Source organism: Ambystoma mexicanum, chromosome 3q (assembly GCF_040938575.1).
Source record: "Ambystoma mexicanum isolate Mex_15411 chromosome 3q, UKY_AmexF1_1, whole genome shotgun sequence".
NCBI classification, from domain to species: Eukaryota; Metazoa; Chordata; class Amphibia; order Caudata; family Ambystomatidae; genus Ambystoma; species Ambystoma mexicanum.
In genome coordinates, this window is record NC_090926.1 from 474,882,327 (window position 1) to 474,895,853 (window position 13,527).

Sequence of the window (13,527 nt, forward strand, 5' to 3'; positions counted from 1 at the left end):
CACTGGTGCGGGCCCCGTTCGAGTCCAGACATGCTGTGACTCTAACTCTGTTAAGGTAGGTTTTGCTTGTTTACAGTCTTGATATTCTGTGCTTCTTTCTTTCCCCTTGTTATTTTACTAATTTCTCTGTTTCTTTCCTATAGGTGTGGAAAGAGATTTTTGCCATTGCCTTGCCGCTGATGGAGATGAGAACGAGTCGGTAAGTGAATGCGCGGTGCACAGCGTTGTTCCGTAAGTGAATGGCGGTGTACAGCGTTATCTTGCCTTTTCTTGTGCTAACCGGTGTCTCTTGCTTGTAGGCCACTGTGATGTTCTGGAATGGATGCTGACCGGGAGACAATCGAATCAGGTAAGAGTCTTGTGGATTCTTTGTAAAAGAAAATAAGTGCTCACTAATGCTGTTTTTTCTCTCTCTCCTTTCCAGGTTGTGGTGTTCCGGAGAAGGTTGCGGCGCCAAGATGCTGGCGTTCTCTGGACCGGGTAAGCGATGAACCGAAGACAGTATGCTACTCACAGGTAAGTGCTGTAATAATGATGTTCTTGTTCTTTCAGATGAGTGGTTCCGGAATACGGCAGGTGAGGAACTCGGGAGACTGAGCTGGACACGGTGAGCGTCACGCTGCTAACTGCAGAATAACGCGTGTTCCTTTGGTTGGGCGTGGCTTAAATAGCCCCAGGTATTCCAAGGCCCAACCACACCCAAAACACTGGACCGCATAGCTCAATTCTTGGAACTTTGGCATCCAGCTATTGGGACCACTCTTTCCTGATAGAATCCACTAAAACCACCTAGGCATCCCAAAAAAAACGTTTAAAACAAGGGTGTGAGGTAGATTGATGTATGCACCAGGTACTTTGAATCTGGGCAGTTTCAAAGAACACACGTTGTTGATAAATGTATATATGTGTTACTTTATTTGCACATCCAAAACATATATTTGCTTTATTTATGTTATATGCCATGTTTTGGATTCTCTTCGAAACATTCACGCTTAAGTTGTACTGTTTTGTTTAAAACACTATAATTTGTTTCTGGTTTGTAATTCTAAATTTTGTTTATATATCTAAGTGTTTGCTTTATTCAATGACAGAATCAGGTTGAGCCTCCACCAGTAGCAGTACTATTTTGTCTGTACTAGGAGCCTCCTTGTTGGGAAAACGCCCATTACAAAGTCCAGACCCCATGTTACCTTCACATGAAGTATGAGCCTGGCACCAAAGGCGCCAGAACTGACTGCAGGGGAGTCTTTGGTGGGATGGCAAGGCCTTTGAGGCCACAGTGGGAGACCGTAACCTGGCTCCAGCGGGGAGGCTGACTTGCCTATGAGGGTTAGGGGTAGGGATCATGACTTTCTGTTTGTTGCCAGTCTGGCTATGTCTGCAGCTTTTGATAGGGTGGCTAGGGAACTACTTTGGAGTAAGTTGACAAACTGGGGGATTCCAGAGGAACTATTAAATATGATCAAGTTATTTTTTCCAACAATATGCTTGAATTCTAAGGGTGTGTTATTTGGGAAATTGTAGTGAGGAAAGGAGTAAGGCAAGGATGTGTTCTTGCTCCGATTCTATTTAATTTATACGTGTCTGATCATTCAGTAGCCTTACAATCCACTGCCACCTTTCTGCCAAGACTTGGATCCTTGGAGTTGGGGGAGGTGGTTAGCTAATGCCGATGACATTGCCTGATTTGATCAGATGCTCATCGGCCTCCACAGAACCCTAAATGCAGTGGGGTAATTTGCTGGAACAAGTAAATTGGTAATTAATCTGGAAAAATCATGTATTCTGGTCTATAATAAGAATATCATGCATGAAAACATTGCATGGCAACGAAATGATAGGCTCAATAGTGCCTGCAGATTCTATAACTCCTCCACTGAATGGATTGTTGGATCGAGAATGGCAAGAGACTAGTCAGTGAATATTTTAACACAAAAAATCAAATGTATTCATAATTCAAAACAGTCATTTATTGGTACTAGAGCAACATAGGTGTTCACCAATCATGATATGATATATGATATGATCATTTATTTATATAGCGCCTTTCACAATGTGTTTCAAAGCGCTTCAAGGCAAGGGAGGGAACAAGGGAAATACAACCACATTCTTACAGGCCATGAACAGTACGGATGTGAAGTTAACTATCATACTCGGCCTGACGACATTTCAGATAGTGCAAGAGATAAGACATAGATAAGGAAGGGAGGGGGAGAGTGGGAACGAAATGGAAACAGACAGGTGACTACCGTACTAGGCCTGACGACATTTCTGGTAGAGCCGGAGAAAAAGAAAAGGTGAGGGAGATGGGTGCAGAAAGGGAAGGGAGGAACAAAACAAGCGACTATCATACTAGTAGGGTCTGGGTTGGCTCTAGAATTGGAACCTGCCTATGCTGAGCTCCACTTTTGTTTGGATGGGTGTCCTGGTGTCACAAGCTCACAGGAGTGGGTTGGGGTTTAGCCTGGACCCCAGTTTGATAAGTAGGTAGAGTGGGTTTCCTCCTGGTTATCTTGCTTAAGATTTTGAAATGATTTTTTCTGACACAATAGTTGATGCGATACAGATTCGCTTTTATTGTTGGTATTCTGTGCGTTTTTTCTCAATACAATGATAAGTGTTTTTTAAACTCTTGATCGCATTTGTGCGCTTGGTTAGTCAGCCGACACGTGTTTCGACCTGGGGGGTCTTTATCAAGGCATGTAACAATTTCTTTGAGCCCCATGTGGGGTCCTGGTAATGTTATGGTGGCTTCTGTGGACAGAATCCGCACACAAGCCGCACAGGATGAGATCCAGACTCGTGCACAGGGCCCAACAGGAGCCACGACTGCCTAAAGGACAGCCACCATAAAAAACACTTATCATTGTATTGAGAAAAACCGCACAGAATACCAACAGTAAAAGCGAATCTGTATCGCATCAACTAGTGTGTCAGAAAAAATCATTTCAAAATCTTAAGCAAGATAACCAGGAGGAAACCCACTCTACTGACTATCATACTAGGCCTGACGAAATTTCAGATAGTGCTGGATGGGTCGTGGGGAGGAAATAAACAGTAATGGGAGGGTGGAGGAAACAGACGAGGTTGCTATCATATTAGGTCCAGGGACAATTCTGATAGAGTAAGTGCATAGAAGAAAGTAAGGGGAGGAGATAGGAAAAGGGAGAAGGGAAAGGAGGAGAGAAAAGAGAGTAAGCAGTCAAAAAGAGTGGAGAAGCAAGAGTGGAGAGCGGATACAATTTCAGAAGTCAGTAGTAGCACATAATGTTGCAAGCCTGGATACAAGATGAAGATGGGAATGCATCAGTCTCATAATCATTTCAAACGCCATTCAGTTTTCTCCATCGCACAGACGCACTCAATAATTCATACACAAATCCTATTATTCCACATAAACAACTGGTTTCTTAATATATATGTCAAAACATTGTTACACCCCTTTCTTGTATTAAACAACAGATGATGCTAGTCGACACCTGTTTCAGTTGGTTTCTCTGGGCTTCGGTATATAGCCCTCTATTATCCCAACCTTCTTCAGGACTGAAGCTAAGTAAATATTATGCCTCACTTCGGGGTACATGGAGTAGGAGACATCATCTAGAAAATAAAAACAATTGCAACCTATTGCCAACATACTAGTTGCTTGCCATCCTCATTTCTTCCACATAAAGCACAACTAATGTGTACATGTAACTTTTTCATTATTACAATGAATTGGACTCATCTCCAACTTGTTTCTTGGAGGTAGTCCAAAACTATGGGCCAAATGCTCAGGCGATTTGATCACTTCTAGACTGAGCCTATGAGAAAAAGCAAGAGGGTGAGAAAAGATGTCCCTTATACTCTTATATTGATGCATATACAAAAATGATTGATATCTGTTTTATCCAATGATGACTGCAATCACCTGTCTTTTCCTTTCCTTCAAACTCATGGTTTCTTTTATTTTCTTTATAAATGCAAATCATATATTGTAACCATATATACAAAATGATTGGTAGAGCATGAAAATCATCTAACTTGTCCAAAAATAAGTTTCTGTTTTGAAAAAGGCCCTTGAGAGGCCGAAACACGTGTAAACAAACAATCAAAGGGGCAATGAAGTAAATAAAAAAATGTTTTGCTTACTTCAACTACAGTGTCTATCAGTCAATTATTTTCGGAATCAACCACATTTCAGGTGGCGCTGATCAGATAAAATACAAAGATGATGTTTTTCAGTCAAGTATCACAAATCTCTTGGCAAACATGTGTGGTGCAAAAGAATACTGGTTCTGACGTCACCCTGATTTACGTTGTATGCTAAGGAACCTAGGCCCACACACATGGTTTGTTACTTTAATTTGTGCAGGTCTGGCTGGCATGACTTGCACAACTTCTTATGCACTGCAAACCAAAACAAAGATGAAATAGATTTAAAAACACCAGGAGCACTGTCATTGTATCAAGGTACTTTTGCCATTGCTTCATTGCCATGCTGCACTTCATCTGCAATAAAACTACCTCTCTGTTCGGAGTAGTGCAACACTTGTTTTGGAGAAAAGGATATCAATCCAGAAGAGCACCACATTTCCACATGCTTTTGTCGATAAAAGATGCTTCCAAATTTGACCATGACAGGGATGCACTGTTTTACAGTTTATTGAAAAATACATTACCTGTGACATCCTTTCAGAAGCCACACATAGTGACCGACGTACACAAAACACACACTCGCTAGACCTGTTACAAAAAGGACATGTAAATACCTTGATGTCAACTGTTATACACAGCGTAAATGGCAAATCACCTAAAAACAAATACATTAGAAGGTATGAGTTAAGTAGCACTTGCACGTCTACGTACACTCAAAGCTCTATTCCTAGTGAACTTTGATGCAAACAAAGTCAACGTTGACATTCCTTGTATCCCAGAATACAACAGGCTATGTGCACTGTAAAACGCCATCTAAATATGTACCCTGTACCTCAAAAAAGATAACCTTTAAAAAGAAAAGTAACACAAACAGAACCTATAGAACATCTCCTAACAATACAGCTAATGAAACAATGACCAACTGCGTTGCCTTCAAATAATACAACCAAAAAACCGTCTAGTGCAAACACAACTGCAAATCCATCAGAAGACAAAAATGTCAGGCCCATCAAATGACGCAGAGACACAACTCACTGGTCCATTTAAATTCAGCAACACAACCGGATTAAATTGCTATGCAAATGTAACAATCAATCTTCTCTTCCAATTGTTATCAATTGTTCATACTTACTAACCGGCTCAGACCAGTTGTGTTTGCAAATGCTGATCCTTCGTAGAAATGCCACAAATAATCCTGACAGCACTTACATTGTCTCAGGCATAAGGCAATAATTGGACTACGGTGCAGGAATGGTAAAATGTACATTAAACACACAGGGAGATCCACACACATTCCTAATGTACTTATTACAAGTACTGGAAACCAAAAAACCCCTACAAATGAAATCTTCCAGATGTCATACATGTGGACACCTACATGCACTCTCTGCAACCATGTTTCACAAGAGCACATCCCAAATGTAGAATTTTTATATGTATCCATATGAAATTGTGAATCCATTCCATTTCACCAGCTTCTCCAGAATGCAAATCATGGCATATTATGCCCTTTTTCCAATTCAGACAATCGTTCCAGCATTCAAATGAACACACATAGCCAATATGTAATGCTAATGCTTCTAAGGTACAATGCAGATGGTACCAAACATAACTAAGGTCACTAGCATTACACATGGCCAAGTATATCTTGGTAAGAAAACCTTCACAAAAGACATTATATACCATACTGGTGCAACTACCACCTCAGGTCACTATACTGCATATATTAAAAACTGACAGGGTAATTCATAGAAATTCGCACAAAAGTGGCACACGCGGCTGGCGCACAGTGTCCCCGTGCGATACACTTCGCCAGCCGCGTGCGAAAAAATCCTTTTCATCGCACAGCGAATTCATGGATTTTAGCCTCCGAAACCAGCTGTGGCGCAGAGTGGCGCAGCGACCCTGCAGCAGCGCCAGTTACGCCCCCAAGAACGCCCTCGCGCAAGGAAAAGCCTTCAAAATTCCCAAATCATCGCAAAGGGCTGCGCTAACCCTGGACCAGTTCACAGGGCTGCCAAACAGCAAACGCCAAGCGGGGAACGTGTATTTCAGTGGTTCTCGGGAGGTTTCACACACAATTGTCCTGGGTACGTGTACATCAGGGGTGCGTGGGAAGTAACACACGTGATTGATTCAGGGCACGTGTATTCCAGGGGTGCGCGGGAAGTATCACACGCAAAAACAGCAGGGTACGTGCATTTCAGGGGTGCGCGGGAAGTATCACAGCGATTCCATCAGGGTACGTGTATTCCAGGGGTACGCGGGAAGTATCACACGAAAAAGCAGCAGGGTACGTGTATTCCAGGGGTGCGCGGGAAGTATCACACGCAAAAGCAGCAGGGTACGTGTATTTCAGGGGTGCGCAGGAAGTATCACACGCAATTCCATCATGGTACGTGTATTCCAGGGGTGCGCGGGGAGCACCACACGTGAATTGCACGTGTGGGTCCTCCCAGGTGTACCCTCTACACCCTCCACGGCCCCTGCAGTTGGCCGACAACACAGGAGCCTACCCTGCACATTTCCCGCAGGCAGCCCATCCACCATGCCCATGCCCCCCAGCCAACCCACATGTCACCTTGAACTACTGCCCACCAACGCATGTCCACCTGCACCCCCAGCCCCCAGCATCCAGGGGCACCCTCCACCAGGCCCCCACTCATGTCCAACTCATGTCTCCCAGCACCCCCACCCCCCAGCATCCAGGGGCACCCTCCACCAGGCCCCCACTCATGTCTCCCAGCACCCCCACCCCCCAGCAGTGCAGGGCACCCTCCACCAGGCCCCCACTCATGTCTCCCAGCACCCCCACCCCCCAGCAGTCAGGGGCACTCTCCACCAGGCCCCCACTCATGTCTCCCAGCACCCCCACCCCCCAGCAGTGCAGGGCACCCTCCACCAGGCCCCCACTCATGTCTCCCATTACTCCCACCCCCCAGCATCCAGGGGCACCCTCCACCAGGCCCCCACTCATGTCTCCCATCACCCCCACCCCCCAGCATCCAGGGGCACCCTCCACCAGGCCCCCACACATGTCTCCCAGCACCCCCACCCCCCAGCAGTGCAGGGCACCCTCCACCAGGCCCCCACTCATGTCTCCCATCACCCCCACCCCCCAGCATCCAGGGGCACCCTCCACCAGGCCCCCACAGATGTCTCCCAGCACCCCCACCCCCCAGCAGTGCAGGGCACCCTCCACCAGGCCCCCACTCATGTCCAACTCATGTCTCCCACCACCCCCACCCCCCAGCAGTGCAGGGCACCCTCCACCAGGCCCCCACTCATGTCTCCCATCACCCACACCCCCCAGCATCCAGGGGCACCCTCCACCAGGCCCCCACACATTTCCCCCTGCACCCCCACCCCACAGCAGTGCAGGGCACCCTCCACCAGGCCCCCACTCATGTCTCCCAGCACCCCCACCCCCCAGCAGTGCAGGGCACCCTCCACCAGGGCCCCACACATGTCCCCCTGCTCCTCCACCCCCCAGCATCCAGGGGCACCCTCCACCAGGCCCCCACACATGTCTCCCAGCACCCCCACCCCCAGCAGTCAGGGGCACCCTCCACCAGGCCCACACTCATGTCTCCCAGCACCCCCACCCCCCAGCAGTGCAGGGCACCCTCCACCAGGCCCCCACTCATGTCTCCCAGCACCCCCACCCCCCAGCATCCAGGGGCACCCTCCACCAGGCCCACACTCATGTCTCCCAGCACCCCCACCCCCCAGCAGTGCAGGGCACCCTCCACCAGGCCCCCACTCATGTCTCCCATCACCCCCACCCCCCAGCATCCAGGGGCACCCTCCACCAGGCCCCCACACATGTCTCCCAGCAACCCATCCCCCCAGCAGTGCAGGACACCCTCCACCAGGCCCCCACTCATGTCTCCCATCACCCCCAACCCCCAGCATCCAGGGGCACCCTCCACCAGGCCCCCACAGATGTCTCCCAGCACCCCCACCCCCAGCAGTGCAGGGCACCCTCCACCAGGCCCCCACTCATGTCCAACTCATGTCTCCCACCACCCCCACCCCCCAGCAGTGCAGGGCACCCTCCACCAGGCCCCCACTCATGTCTCCCATCGCCCACACCCACCAGCATCCAGGGGCACCCTCCAACAGGCCCCCACACATGTCCCCCTGCACCCCCACCCCACAGCAGTGCAGGGCACCCTCCACCAGGCCCCCACTCATGTCTCCCAGCACCACCACCCCCCAGCAGTGCAGGGCACCCTCCACCAGGCCCCCACACATGTCCCCCTGCACCTCCACCCCCTAGCATCCAGGGGCACCCTCCACCAGGCCCCCACACATGTCTCCCAGCACCCCCACCCCCAGCAGTCAGGGGCACCCTCCACCAGGCCCCCACTCATGTCCAACTCATGTCTCCCAGCACCCCCACCCCCCAGCATCCAGGGGCACCCTCCACCAGGCCCACACTCATGTCTCCCAGCACCCCCAACCCCCAGCAGTGCAGGGCACCCTCCACCAGGCCCCACTCATGTCTCCCATCACCCCCACCCCCCAGCATCCAGGGGCACCCTCCACCAGGCCCCCACACATGTCTCCCAGCACCCCCACCCCCCAGCAGTGCAGTGCACCCTCCACCAGGCCCCCACTCATGTCTCCCATCACCCCCACCCCCCAGCATCCAGGGGCACCCTCCACCAGGCCCCCACAGATGTCTCCCAGCACCCCCACCCCCCAGCAGTGCAGGGCACCCTCCACCAGGCCCCCACTCATGTCCAACTCATGTCTCCCACCACCCCCACCCCCCAGCAGTGCAGGGCACCCTCCACCAGGCCCCCTCTCATGTCTCCCATCACCCACACCCCCCAGCATCCAGGGGCACCCTCCACCAGGCCCCCACACATGTCCCCCTGCACCCCCATCCCACAGCAGTGCAGGGCACCCTCCACCAGGCCCCCACTCATGTCTCCCAGCACCCCCACCCCCCAGCAGTGCAGGGCACCCTCCACCAGGCCCCCACACATGTCCCCCTGCACCTCCACCCCCCAGCATCCAGGGGCACCCTCCACCAGGTCCCCACACTTGTCTCCCAGCACCCCCACCCCCAGCAGTCAGGGGCACCCTCCAGCAGGCCCCCACTCATGTCCAACTCATGTCTCCCAGCACCCCCACCCCCCAGCATCCAGGGGCACCCTCCACCAGGCCCACACTCATGTCTCCCAGCACCCCACCCCACAGCAGTGCAGGGCACCCTCCAACAGGCCCCCACTCATGTCTCCCATCACCCCCACCCCCCAGCATCCAGGGGCACCCTCCACCAGGCCCCCACTCATGTCTCCCATCACCCCCACCCCCCAGCAGTCAGGGGCACCCTCCACCAGCCCCCCACTCATGTCCAACTCATGTCTCCCAGCACCCCCACCCCCCCAGCATCCAGGGGCACCCTCCACCAGACCCCCACTCATGTCTCCCAGCACCCCCACCCCCCAGCAGTGCAGGGCACCCTCCACCAGGCCCCCACTCATGTCTCCCATCAACCCCACCCCCCAGCATCCAGGGGCACCCTCCACCAGGCCCCCACACATGTCTCCCAGCACCCCCACCCCCCAGCATCCAGGGGCACCCTCCACCAGACCCCCACTCATGTCTCCCAGCACCCCCACCCCCCAGCAGTGCAGGGCACCCTCCACCAGGCCCCCACTCATGTCTCCCATCAACCCCACCCCCCAGCATCCAGGGGCACCCTCCACCAGGCCCCCACACATGTCTCCCAGCACCCCCACCCCCCAGCAGTGCAGAGCACCCTCCACCAGGCCCCCACTCATGTCCAACTCATGTCTCCCACCACCACCACCCCCCAGCAGTGCAGGGCACCCTCCACCAGGCCCCCACTCATGTCTCCCATCACCCCCACCCCCCAGAAGTCAGGGGCACCCTCCACCAGGCCCCCATTCATGTCCAACTCATGTCTCCCAGCACCCCCACCCCCCAGCAGTGCAGGGCACCCTCCACCAGGCCCCCACTCATGTCTCCCATAACCCCCACCCCTCAGCAGTCAGGGGCGCCCTCCACCAGGCCCCCACTCATGTCCAACTCATGTCTCCCAGCACCCCCACCCCCCAGCATCCAGGAGCACCCTCCACCAGGCCCCCACTCATGTCTCCCAGCACCCCCACCCCCCAGCAGTGCAGGGCACCCTCCACCAGGCCCCCACTCATGTCTCCCAGCACCCCCACAACCCAGCAGTGCAGGGCACCCTCCACCAGGCCCCCACACATGTCTCCCAGCACCCCCCAGCAGTGCAGGCCACCCTCCACCAGGCCCCCACACATGTCCCCCTGAAACCCCCCCCAGCACTGCAGGGCACCCTCCACCAGGCCCCCACTCATGTCCAACTCATGTCTCCCACCGCCCCCACACCCCAGCAGTGCAGGGCACCCTCCACCAGGCTCCCACTCATGTCCCCCATCACCCCCACCCCCCAGCATCCAGGGGCACCCTCCACCAGGCCCCCACACATGACCCCCTACACCCCCACCCCCCAGCAGTGCAGGGCACCCTCCACCAGGCCCCCACACATGTCTCCCAGCACCCCCACCCCCCAGCAATGCAGGGCACCCTCCACCTGGCCCCCACACATGTCCCCCTTCACCCCCACCCCCCAGCATCCAGGGGCACCCTCCACCAGGCCCCCACACATGTCTCCCAGCACTCCCACCCCCCCATCAGTGCAGGGCACCCTCCACCAGGCCCCCACACATGTCTCCCATCACCCCCACCCCCCAGCATCCAGGGGAACCCTCCACCAGGCCCCCACACATGTCCCCCTGCACCTCCACCCCCCAGCATCCAGGGGCACCCTCCACCAGGCCCCCACACATGTCTCCCAGCACCCCCACCCCCAGCAGTCAGGGGCACCCTCCACCAGGCCCCCACTCATGTCCAACTCATGTCTCCCAGCACCCCCACCCCCCAGCATCCAGGGGCACCCTCCACCAGGCCCACACTCATGTCTCCCAGCATCCCCACCCCCCAGCAGTGCAGGGCACCCTCCACCAGGCCCCACTCATGTCTCCCATCACCCCCACCCCCCAGCATCCAGGGGCACCCTGCACCAGGCCCCCACACATGTCTCCCAGCACCCCCACCCCCCAGCAGTGCAGGGCACCCTCCACCAGGCCCCCACTCATGTCTCCCATCACCCCCACCCCCCAGCATCCAGGGGCACCCTCCACCAGGCCCCCACAGATGTCTCCCAGCACCCCCACCCCCCAGCAGTGCAGGGCACCCTCCACCAGGCCCCCACTCATGTCCAACTCATGTCTCCCACCACCCCCACCCCTCAGCAGTGCAGGGCACCCTCCACCAGGCCCCCACTCATGTCTCCCATCACCCACACCCCCCAGCATCCAGGGGCACCCTCCACCAGGCCCCCACACATGTCCCCCTGCACCCCCATCCCACAGCAGTGCAGGGCACCCTCCACCAGGCCCCCACTCATGTCTCGCAGCACCCCCACCCCCCAGCAGTGCAGGGCACCCTCCACCAGGCCCCCACACATGTCCCCCTGCACCTCCACCCCCCAGCATCCAGGGGCACCCTCCACCAGGTCCCCACACTTGTCTCCCAGCACCGCCACCCCCAGCAGTCAGGGGCACCCTCCAGCAGGCCCCCACTCATGTCCAACTCATGTCTCCCAGCACCCCCACCCCCCAGCATCCAGGGGCACCCTCCACCAGGCCCACACTCATGTCTCCCAGCACCCCACCCCACAGCAGTGCAGGGCACCCTCCACCAGTCCCCCACTCATGTCTCCCATCACCCCCACCCCCCAGCATCCAGGGGCACCCTCCACCAGGCCCCCACTCATGTCTCCCATCACCCCCACCCCCCAGCAGTCAGGGGCACCCTCCACCAGCCCCCCACTCATGTCCAACTCATGTCTCCCAGCACCCCCACCCCCCAGCATCCAGGGGCACCCTCCACCAGACCCCCACTCATGTCTCCCAGCACCCCCACCCCCCAGCAGTGCAGGGCACCCTCCACCAGGCCCCCACTCATGTCTCCCATCAACCCCACCCCCCAGCATCCAGGGGCACCCTCCACCAGGCCCCCACACATGTCTCCCAGCACCCCCACCCCCCAGCATCCAGGGGCACCCTCCACCAGACCCCCACTCATGTCTCCCAGCACCCCCACCCCCCAGCAGTGCAGGGCACCCTCCACCAGGCCCCCACTCATGTCTCCCATCACCCCCACCCCCCAGAAGTCAGGGGCACCCTCCACCAGGCCCCCATTCATGTCCAACTCATGTCTCCCAGCACCCCCACCCCCCAGCAGTGCAGGGCACCCTCCACCAGGCCCCCACTCATGTCTCCCATAACCCCCACCCCTCAGCAGTCAGGGGCGCCCTCCACCAGGCCCCCACTCATGTCCAACTCATGTCTCCCAGCACCCCCACCCCCCAGCATCCAGGGGCACCCTCCACCAGGCCCCCACTCATGTCTCCCAGCACCCCCACCCCCCAGCAGTGCAGGGCACCCTCCACCAGGCCCCCACTCATGTCTCCCAGCACCCCCACAACCCAGCAGTGCAGGGCACCCTCCACCAGGCCCCCACACATGTCTCCCAGCACCCCCCAGCAGTGCAGGCCACCCTCCACCAGGCCCCCACACATGTCCCCCTGAAACCCCCCCAGCACTGCAGGGCACCCTCCACCAGGCCCCCACTCATGTCCAACTCATGTCTCCCACCGCCCCCACACCCCAGCAGTGCAGGGCACCCTCCACCAGGCTCCCACTCATGTCTCCCATCACCCCCACCCCCCAGCATCCAGGGGCACCCTCCACCAGGCCCCCACACATGACCCCCTACACCCCCACCCCAGAGCAGTGCAGGGCACCCTCCACCTGGCCCCCACACATGTCCCCCTTCACCCCCACCCCCCAGCATCCAGGGGCACCCTCCACCAGGCCCCCACACATGTCTCCCAGCACCCCCACCCCCCAGCAATGCAGGGCACCCTCCACCTGGCCCCCACACATGTCCCCCTTCACCCCCACCCCCCAGCATCCAGGGGCACCCTCCACCAGGCCCCCACACATGTCTCCCAGCACTCCCACCCCCCCATCAGTGCAGGGCACCCTCCACCAGGCCCCCACACATGTCTCCCATCACCCCCACCCCCCAGCATCCAGGGGAACCCTCCACCAGGCCCCCACACATGTCCCCCTGCACCCCCACCCCCAGCAGTGCAGGGCACCCTCCACCAGGCCCCCACACATGTCTCCCAGCACCCCCCCCCAGCAGTACAGGGCACCCTCCACCAAGCCCCCACACCTGTCCCCCTGCACCCCCACCCCCCAGCATCCAGGGGCACCCTCCACCAGGCCCCCACACATGTCACCCAGCACCCCC